An 8244-nucleotide genomic window follows, 5' to 3' on the forward strand; every position below is an offset into this window, starting at 1 on the left:
ATGCTTAATAATCTGTTTGAATCCTGACAGTGTTAAAGGATTTTCGAAGGAAATATATATGGTTCACTTTCGCACTAACTGGTGCCCAAGATATTGTTTCGTCCGATTAAAAAAAAAAAATACGAACACAACAAAAATGATATAAGGGATCCCCATATATATTTAACTCACATAATCCGTGCCGACAATATATTTACGATAAATTAAGATAACTCACGATAACTCTGTTGTTTGAATTTGATTTTCCAGGTGTAGAAAGCAAGAATCCGCGTAATCTTGTGACCTTTGTGTACAACTATTGGCGTCTTTCAGCTGAGTATTCGAGGGCATAATACTGATGAAATCCTGCCATTAGAAAGAAAATAATAAAGTAAATTTACAATTTTCAGCCAATAACATCAAGACAACAAAGAACAAAGCTACGGACAATGAGGTTACGAGCCTGGTGCTCCACTCACATTACCAGGCTTTGCTTTATGTTTACGTAATAATTCCTTGTGTACCATCATTATTTCCCTGACGTTGTCCTCATGGCGAATTGTTTTCCCCTTGTGATCGTGAGCATAAGTGAAAAACGGGCGCATCGTTCGTTCCATGAAGAGGGCAGCATCCACATGATGAAAACGTTGCAAGAAGCACTTTCGAAATATATGCTTTACATATTTCTCGGGCTGATTGAGCACTCTGACCTTCGTCACATTAAAAATATCATTCCAATCTTCAAATTGCTCCGCGGTCTTGAATGGTTGCTTTGGGATTACACGCGATTGTATGCTAAAAAAGTCTAAAACTGGTTGACTATCTTCGGCACACCTTTCACCTCAACAGGGCCAATGGATTCCTGCTTTGTCGCCGCAGATTCTTTAACCGTTGATTTCGTATTCAAAATTATTTCAATTCCTTTTCGCGTGAGTTAAAAGGAGGCATAAGCTGCGTTAGGCGAAGCACAAGTATATTTATAAATGGCTTACGTCATATGTAGGTGAACTTGGCAGTCATACAACCTTTAACGTATACATATTTTTACTCTTTACCGTTAAAGAAAAGCAACCTTTCCATGATAACAACTTTTTCCTCATTCGATTCTTTGGTCAACTCTACATCGGCGCCATCCAAAGTAACACAAAATCCCCCTAAGGCAGTGGGCATGTTTTTGACGTGTTTTGCGTTCAGCCAGTAATTCTTCAGTAAGAAATTCCTCCAGTGCTTTTTCAGCTTTGCTATGCATATGTTTCGCACCGCCACAACCGCAGCTACAGCTCATACTTGGTTTGTGACCAGTTAAGACTTGACTCGATACTCCAGAAGATTCCGGATTGTTGCACATTTGCCAGAGTGTCCGTGTAAAATCGCGATTACCAAATAAGTTTTCCAAGGCACTTGATGAATTAACAGTCATCAAACCATTGCCGAAACGCAGCATAGTTTTTGCAAATTTACTCATGTTAATAATTAATAAAATGCAAGTTGAAAAAAATTTCTCCGTGGAATGAAGCTGCAGCAATTTTATAACCTCACACGTTTCTTAAATTGATTTCTTACCCGCTTTCAATTTCACTTTCACTACTATTGTAAGTGTTGAGCTTGTTGGCGGCGGTGAGTACCTGCTTGGACTAATGCTACTTTCCCGTTTAATTTTTTTTCGATAACAATTCGCTAATTCCAGTAGAGTTGATGAGCTTAGTGCATGCCAATTTTTCAGCTTTTAATTCGCGTAATAAATTAGTGAAGAAATCAACAGCTTTATGTGGTTCATTAAGCGCACAATAAAAGTTACCCAAATCCAAACCCACGAGACGTGCTGAACGATGACGTGAGACATGTTTGTATGTGCTTATTGCTAATTCTGCCAGTTCTAAATAAAGCTCTTGAAATGCCTGATTGGAGCCTAATGCTTTCAATTTTTCTGTAGCAGATTTTTCGGACGACGATTGGGTGAACGATCGCGTTTTTGCTCCGAAATTTGTGGTGTTGGATTTAAGAACTGCGACTGCTCAAGCGGTGTATCACCAATGCCAGCAGAGAGTTGTACCACAATATGTAGTTGTTCGGAAGTGGGCGTAAAACGGGGGAGTAAACCACACAGCTTACCTAATTCATACAATTTATCTTTGGCTAAATTCCAGATTGGCGCACAGTGTTGAAAGCAAACTAACTTGTTTGGTTCCATAGCCATTTCACAGGTTTGTAGTACTTCTAAGGCGCAAACAAACTCCCAGCAAGATAGCGCACCTTCCTGTGTATCCAATTTGACATACTCAATTTCCCGCAATGTAGAAAAGAGAAAGTTTAGCAGGCGTTTAGCAATTTCTGGTATTTCATTGTTTTGTTGCAACAAATGTGCTTGTCGTGCGAATAAGTAATTTCCAAATTCTAATATCGACACGGGGCCGGCTTTTATTTTGTGTCGTAGTTCAAATTTATCGCGCCGATTTTAAATAAATGACGTGAAAGGAGGTCAACGGTTGCTTGAAATGGTCCAACCATTTTTTTGCTTTTCACCGAAGCCAGAGTGGGTAATGAGTTGTGAAAACATAGCGTCCAGCTCATCATATTGTATTAGTGCCTCAGTGTGCAATTCAAGTTTTTCGAATATCAATGCTAAATCCTCTTGCATAAAAAAGTACTGGCAAAAGTCCCAACCGCCGTGATTGCGCTTTTCACGTTTACTTCGTATAAGCTCCTCATATTTCGCAATATCCCGATTGTAGCTAGCAAGCATGAGAAATCTGATTCGCTGCACTAAACAACGAAAAATTCAGCTGATTTTTGTTCAAATTTCGCAGGATTCAAAACAGATATGCAACGATCATCGTTTTTTGTTGCAAAATCTTGACGAATTTTATCCAGCACAGTAGTACGTGGTAGTAAGTCTTTTTCCTTACGTACAACGAGTGTCTCTACCATTAAAATCATCCAATCCGATATACCATATGCCGTCAATTGCTTGAGCCAATTTTTTATTTCTTCATGAGCGGTTGCTTTGTATGAATCCAAATCGTTGCATTCCGTAACAAAGATATGTAAAATTGGGTGTTCCAATATGCTCCATTCACCTTTTTTATACCTTTCTAGGGCGCTTACATTAAATTGCTGAGTTTGTGCCTCTAAACGCACATGCTTAGATGGTCGATGGTATGTGCGACGCCACTCGTATGTATCCAATGGTATAGCATTTCGAATTTGTGCTTCCAAAGAACGAAACAAGGGTCCAGCTCCTGCATATGTTATTATCGGCATAATATTCATATTTTTGTACAATGTCCTGCTATATAGGATTTTTGAATTCGCAAAATGCAAAAAAAAAAAAAAATAAATCGTCTAGTGGTGATCCCAAATAAAGGTTGGAAATTTTCCGTTTGTCCAGAACAACCGTAAGCGAGTGGCTCACGTTTTAATAAAAACGTCGTACACCATGTTCCTGAAATGAATGAAAGAATTTTCATTCAGGAAAGGCTTAATTGTCAAATGCCAACCGACGGCATTGCCAGCCCTTAGAATAATAATCATTTCAATGGGTGTGTTCAATGAGCACTAAGGGCTAGCTCACATGTGGCGCGTTTCACGCTTTACGTTATGGTACTGCGAAATGCCATCGCACACATATCCACGCGTCTCAAAGCATAGAAATTCAAAAAAGGGGAAAATCAATACGCTTAGCGCTCTCTAATTTTATTTAAAATACCTTTTCCCGCAAGCCATGAACCGCTTACATTTCGAGAGCTATTTTATTCCCACTATGCACATGAGTAATTGTTCCCTTTTTTTCTTGGGGTTTCCGCATCCCAAGCAAAACAACAATAAATGATGTATGATAGAGTATTGGTCATGATCCCAGGTTCACCCTCTTTACAGATCATGAGCCACGTTTCGAAAAGCCATAAACCTACGTACCACGTTGACTGCCAATTGTGTAAGAGGCAGCACTCAATTAGGGTTTGTCCGGAGTTCCGCGCTATAACTCCCGAGGAAAAGATACGAGCGGTCCTGCTTTATAAATACTGTCCGAACTGTCTGTCTCCCTTCCATCGCGTAGGAAATTGCACCAGCAAGTACAGGTGCAAAAGGTGCCAAGAAAAACACCACACGACGCTCCACTTAGATGAGTTAAGGGAGGGCGACCACCAGGGTGAGGAAGATAATTTGGACGACACGCTGTCGATTCATTTAACAGAGCAAACGAAATCATGGGCGCAGCAGGTGGAGGAAGAGGAAGAATTGCAGGAGGAACGACCGAAAGCCGCATCAGCTTCGATTAATCGAAGCCCAGCGCAGAGCATGTTTCGGCCGTTATTGCGCCATGAGAAGCAACGAGAAAGGAAGATGGAGAGCCCACAGGTGAACGACTGGCGTCAAGATAAGCAAAACCTCAGCGTCCCTAATCGAGGTCGAGTGAATAGCCAAAGAGATGAAATTAACAGGAGATGCGCGAAGAACCGACAACAAAAAAGGGCAGCGCCATACGTTAAGGACGTGCGCCATAAAATCGGTAACCGAGCTATAGAGAGAGCCACAACCGCCGGTTTCCGAACGGGCCGACTACAACCACGTGCGGCTCCACTGCCAACCATGCGGCCGTTCGTGCAAATATCCCCCACGGCCATTGTGCGTATAGAATCGCACGGGCAGCTCCACCTAGTAAGAGCAATTACCGACCCTTGCGCGCCCACCACCATCGCCGACAGTGAGCTGGTCAGAGATCTACGTCTCGAGCAGCAGGGACCCAAACGGTGTACTATAATACTCCGAGGGAAGTACGGCGCGGCAAAGCGCATTCATACACAGGCCGTCGTCATTGAACGGCATCAAAGGGTGAGCCCGCCATACAGCATAGATCCCCAAATTGCGGTGCCCTTCCAGTTTATGCGTCTGGCAGACCCCCGATTTTATCACCCACCACCTATTCGGCTTACACTCGGCGCTGACATCTATGCCGAACTGATGGTGAGTGATACGGCGACTACCACCATAGGCAGAATTTTAGCCCAACCGACGGTCTTCGGCTTGGTCGTATCCGGGCTCTGCCAACAATAGGTTCACATGCACATACATCCACACACATCTAAACGTAACTAAGTGCCATCGAATTTAAACCACGTACATTTCTTCTAACCTTTTTTCTTCTCTTTTCTCCGTAGAGAACATCCACAACATCCATAGTACAGCGAGGTGCAGTGTCCGCAGTCCGCAACTGCTCATCCCCTTGCCGCCTTACCTGGGCGAAGGAGGGCTGGGTTGATCCCTTGGGTCCATTGATCTCGATTTTTTTTATACTTCAATCTATGGTCTATTTCCTTATCATTGCTCGCGGCAAGGGGGCCGGCATGTTTAGGTCCGAGACCTAAATATTTCGGCCCACACTCGTAAATCAATCCGCATACCTGTTTCTGCCTGTAGACCAATAGTTTCGCTTTAATATATATGCACTAACACAAACACGAATTTGTGTTTGCCGCTATGAGCTTTTAGCACCGGAGCCTTGTTAAGGGGAAACTTAACGAAGGCTCTTGTGCTGAGGGTTCAGCGCCTTTTTGCAATTGCTTTGCCTTTTCTTGGTTCACGACCGTCAACGGGAGCAATTCTAGCCATCCAGCGTCAAGGTAAGAGAACATTTATTCGAAACACAATTCTATTGTTAAATGCTTATAATTTAAATCATTTAAATCACTATTTGAATATCTTAATTCGAAACACAATTTAATTGTTACCTCATTATTCTTGAATTCAATAAAATCCTTACTCGAATATATTTATTAACATCTTTCATATTTTTTAACGTTTCTTTTCACTGGGTTCAATTTTTCCATTGGCGATTACGTGGGAGATTCGAATCTTTCACGTAATCAGCGGCATATTAAAAAACATCCTCATACATAAACTCACTAGCCATCCATGTAGACGAAAGTAATGTAATAATGCTCGATTATATTTTTAGAATGACTCGTTTCGCGGCAACTCGCGTCAAGACCGAGGAGCGTTCCAGAAATATCTCCGTGCTATGCCGCCTTTGCGCCGGAAATCACGGCGTACGATTCATAACTACTGCATCATCTGTTTGTCCCCTTTCCACAGTCACGAGATATGCACAAGTAAGGACAACTGCTATCGATGCAACGAGCATCATCATACTACCCTTCACTTGGACAATACCAAAGAATGGACGCAAACAACAAGCGACCTCCTCGATGACGGAGAAAGCTCAGACGGGGTCTTATACCTGGCCCTCACCGAATGAACCAAGTCTTGGGGGCAACAAATGGATGATCAGAATGCAGAAGAAGAAGAAGCAAGAATAGCGGCATTGGCTACCCTTCCCAACAAAGCATATCGGCTTTGAAACACGTCCTTTCCGACCGATATTACGGTACGAACGACAACGAGTATTAGAAACCGAAGCTATGCGACCAACTGGGAGAAAGCAGCAACCACTCGACACGTCCTTTCCGACCAACCGTTTCAACCCGATCGTTAGCGTAGACTCCACAATCGCAACGCCTTTCCAGTTTATGCGGTTGGCAGACCCCAATTTTTACCACGCATCACAAGTGCGACTTGCACTCGGCGCTGACGTTTATGCCAGTCTTTTGACCAGCGGCACGCCACCGTCCACGATTAACGGGTTACTAGCTTCGGCCACCATCTTTGGCCTGGTCATTTCGGCGGCCTATCAACAATAAGCCAATCCCAGAATACATTTTTATATCTACAACATATCTGCACATACTTCCAAACCCACATTTTAACCTAATAGGGTGCACTAAACTAAATAGAACCACTTATTTATGTATTAACCGTTTTCCTCTCATCCACAGCATTTATCGAGAAATGGAAGCCATCACAGAAAGGCGATGGAGAACAACCTACAGTACACCTACATTTATTTCACATCCTGTTCACCTAACATATCGCTACATTCATAATCTTAGACGTCAATTCGGACTGGTTGTTTGTTCTCAGCTTACTCGCCGCAAGGGGCCGGCATGTTTAGGCCACCAGCCTAAATATTTTTAAAATAACTTTCAGGTCACCCTAATGCGGTCCGTACTTTTAACTATTACCAGTAACTGTCCATGCACCGCCGAGAACTAATTGAGTAGGGGAAAACTCGAAGAAAGTTAGTAATCGGCGGGTGCCATGGACTTTATCCTTTCTTTTCACTTCACTTCTTTTCTGAACTCCAGCAACTCCGAAGGTAAGCATTCCTTTTTTTCAAGTGTATATTCCATAAAATTAAGCTAAAGTTTAAATACTTTCAATTGTAAATTTTCCATTTCATTTTAAATTCTCGAATAAAGAAATTTTTGTTATTAACTAGATTTCTTTTTGGTGTTACGTGGGAGCGGATCCCCATCTCCCCGAATTTCGAAATAGTAAAAGACTTCGTTTATTTGGGAACCAGCATCAAGACTAGCAACAACATCAGCACTGAAATCCAGCGAAGTATCAATCATGCCAATAAATGCTACTTTGGACTAGGTAGGCGATTGAAAAGTAAAGTCCTCTCTCGGCGAACGAAAATCATACTCTACAAGTCACTTATCGTACCCGTCCTGCTATATGGAGCAGAGGCATGGAACATAACAACAGCAGATGAAGCGGCTTTGGGAGTGTTCGTGAGAAAAGTTCTTCGAAAGATTTATGGACTTCTACGCGTTGGCGATGTCGAGTACCGGAGAAGATTTAATGATGAGCTGTACGAGCTCTACGCAGACATCCACATAGTCCAGCGAATTAAAACGCAGCGGCTGCGCTGGCTAGGCCATTTTATGCGAATGAAAGATGATGATCGGGCCAAGAGAGTGTTTCTATCAGAACCCGACTATGGAAGCAAAGGTAGAGGGCGGCCCCTCTCCGTTGAAAAGTGGAAAACGATTTAAACTACCTTGGTGTGACCAATTGGCGCCGGTTGGCGGAGCGACTGGCGCGCCTTGTTGGATGGCCATAACCGTTTAGACGGTTAAGCGCCAATTAAGTAAGTAAGTAAGTAGCTAGTGCAGAACGTTCCTTCAGCGTCCTTTCAAGATTCAAAAAATTTCATAGATCGTGTTCATCTAAAGAGCGAGTTTCAGGACTTGCCACGCTTTGTGTTGAATCCGTTTTGGCAAGACAGTTAAATTTTGATATTATTATAAAAAATTTTGCAGCGAAAAAAGCAAGAAAAGCCAATCTTTGATATCCGAACCTCCTATATTGAATAATTAAAATTTATAATCGTCATTCAATTTATCAGAAATGTATTAAAAT

At 42.4% G+C, this 8244-nt stretch overlaps 1 pseudogene; it reads right to left on the reverse strand.

Annotated features, from left to right (window-relative positions):
• Window positions 1-1525: 1525 nt before the first annotated feature.
• On the reverse strand, window positions 1526-3249 carry LOC137235089 (trafficking protein particle complex subunit 10-like; annotated as a pseudogene).
• Between the last annotated feature and the right edge of the window lie 4995 nt (window positions 3250-8244).

The sequence above is a fragment of the Eurosta solidaginis genome, chromosome X (assembly GCF_040869045.1).
Source record: "Eurosta solidaginis isolate ZX-2024a chromosome X, ASM4086904v1, whole genome shotgun sequence".
In the NCBI taxonomy this organism is placed as follows: domain Eukaryota; kingdom Metazoa; phylum Arthropoda; class Insecta; order Diptera; family Tephritidae; genus Eurosta; species Eurosta solidaginis.